Source organism: Schistocerca piceifrons, unplaced genomic scaffold (assembly GCF_021461385.2).
Source record: "Schistocerca piceifrons isolate TAMUIC-IGC-003096 unplaced genomic scaffold, iqSchPice1.1 HiC_scaffold_945, whole genome shotgun sequence".
NCBI lineage: Eukaryota > Metazoa > Arthropoda > Insecta > Orthoptera > Acrididae > Schistocerca > Schistocerca piceifrons.
Genome location: NW_025729218.1, coordinates 27,501 through 30,000, shown reverse-complemented (window position 1 = coordinate 30,000; position 2,500 = coordinate 27,501). Strand labels below are relative to the sequence as shown.

Below are 2,500 nucleotides of genomic sequence, written 5' to 3'. Positions count from 1 at the left end.
GTGCCTCAACCTAACCCATGTTGTGCCTTAACCTAACCCATGTTGTGCCTCAACCTAACCCATGTTGTGCCTTAACCTAACCCATGTTGTGCCTTAACCTAACCCATGTTGTGCCTTAACCTAACCCATGTTGTGCCTTAACCTAACCCATGTTGTGCCTTAACCTAACCCATGTTGTGCCTTAACCTAACCCATGTTGTGCCTTAACCTAACCCATGTTGTCGCCTTAACGTAACCCACGTTGTCGCCTAAACCTGCTCTGTAATTGTTATACGACTCGTTCAATTACTGTAGTGTTGCCCACCCGCAACCCTCGCAATATAGTTCGCTACTCGCACTGCCCGCACCCCTGTGTATCGCTTCATGTTAAACACCTTGCAAGTCTTGCTCACTTTCCACATGCTCCTGCTGTACACTGTAATGTGGATGGCAGCAGGACGTACATGCCGCCCCTCCCCACGTCCCCACCTTGCCCCCTGCCTTCGCAAGCTGGTTGGTGAGAAGTTTGCATGTTCAATGCCCTTCGCATGCGACGTACTCAGGCTACGTTGTGGTGCGGCCTGTGTCAACTGTCCGCTGATGTCGTACGCGTGAACCACAATCTGTACTGCACATTCGTCCTTATGTACTGAATGATACATCGTGGCACATGTGTGACCGCACAACGACTGCGCCCAAAAACGGCGGACCATACAGTGCAAATATTGTGCACGCAGCTACGTGTCGTCTCCCTATGAGAGCTGGATTGCAGTGTGGTACGCCATAGAGACGTGTGGGAGGAACGGACGCCGTGGATGGCGATCAGCATGAGCTGTCTGTTGATGTATTCGGACCTAGTCGTCTCTCCTCACACACCGTGATGGCATGGTGCACCGCGTTCCATATCTGCGACATGCTACAGAGGCCGGTTGACAGTCGTTCGAGCAATGGACATCGCATACGTACGGGGGCCACCTTCCACGTATTGTCTAGGCGTGCACATTTTGTTGCGTGTATGTGGGCAGACGTAGTGTGGCGTGACACCTGACACAGGCATGCAATAATCGTTGAAGTTGCAAATGGCGATGGACGCCTGCGTTTTCTGGTGAAGTTACGCAAATGAACAAATGGTAACCTGTTGTGGTGCGGTTGTTCTCGCTAGGGGTGAATCGGTGATGGCGACGATAGGTTGAGGTACTAACCGGTTGTTCCAGCGATACCCACCATGCCGACGAAACTGAACGGCATCTGGGTGTGAAGCGATACGCGGCGGTGGCTGGGTGGGACCGTCCCCGGCCGGTGAGGGGGCGCCTCCCGGCGTGCTGGCCGCGCGGTGCGTGGGCGCACGCGCTACAGCCGGCTGGTGGGGGCGGCCAGTGGCAGGCGCGCCGGCCGACGGACGCGGCAGGCGTCGCAGCTGCGCGCCGGCGCACCCTGCGCGCGGCGCCGTGCGGCCAAAGTAGGTCCTCGCGGGCCCGGTGCGAAGCGCGGTGGACATCTTCAGTGTGCTGGTCCGATTGAGGACTGTGTGCGTTGAGGATGCGCCGCCGCCCGGCGCTCGGCGCCGCGACGCCGTCTGCTGCTCGGTCGCCCCAGCGGTTCTCGCTGGTGGTTTGTATCGCAGCTGTGCGGATGTGTTGGCGCGTGCGCTGTGCTGGGAGAGTTCGCTTCGGCACCCAAGTGGGGCTTTTGTCCTTCTGTGGCGCTGGCGTTGGAGCTGCCGGTCACCGTAGGTGGCGCGTGTTGTCTCCCGCCGGCAATGCCACGACAGCACGCTCCCGGGCCTCTGTCGGCAGCGGCAAGCTCAGTTGGGAGCACGGGTGGTCGCACCGAAAGCGTCTACTCGCCTAACTCCGGGCGATTGCGCCTCTCTCGAACCCGACCAAGTACTTGGGACGGCGCTGCGCGCCGCCGGGACCTGAGAGGGTTTCGAGGTGTATTGTGCAGGGGAGCTCAGCCTCCTCCTGTTTGCAGAATGATTGAGCGGACGCTTGCGTGTTCGCGCGGGCCCCCGGGACACACTCCCGGGCGGCCGGCTGCTCAGCTCTAGTTGACGCAGCTCCCTGGTTGATCCTGCCAGTAGTCATATGCTTGTCTCAAAGATTAAGCCATGCATGTCTCAGTACAAGCCGCATTAAGGTGAAACCGCGAATGGCTCATTAAATCAGTTATGGTTCCTTAGATCGTACCCACGTTACTTGGATAACTGTGGTAATTCTAGAGCTAATACATGCAAACAGAGTCCCGACCAGAGATGGAAGGGACGCTTTTATTAGATCAAAACCAATCGGTCGGCTCGTCCGGTCCGTTTGCCTTGGTGACTCTGAATAACTTTGGGCTGATCGCACGGTCCTCGTACCGGCGACGCATCTTTCAAATGTCTGCCTTATCAACTGTCGATGGTAGGTTCTGCGCCTACCATGGTTGTAACGGGTAACGGGGAATCAGGGTTCGATTCCGGAGAGGGAGCCTGAGAAACGGCTACCACATCCAAGGAAGGCAGCAGGCGCGCAAATTACCC

At 57.6% G+C, this 2,500-nt stretch overlaps 1 non-coding gene across 1 annotated transcript in view; it reads left to right on the top strand.

Moving 5' to 3' along the window:
- The first annotated feature begins 2,039 nt into the window (after positions 1-2,039).
- Positions 2,040-2,500, top strand: part of LOC124773135 — a 1,909-nt gene continuing 1,448 nt past the window's right edge. The window contains exon 1 of the ribosomal RNA XR_007014480.1: positions 2,040-2,500. This exon is cut by the window's right edge and continues 1,448 nt beyond it. This is a non-coding gene — a ribosomal RNA (small subunit ribosomal RNA).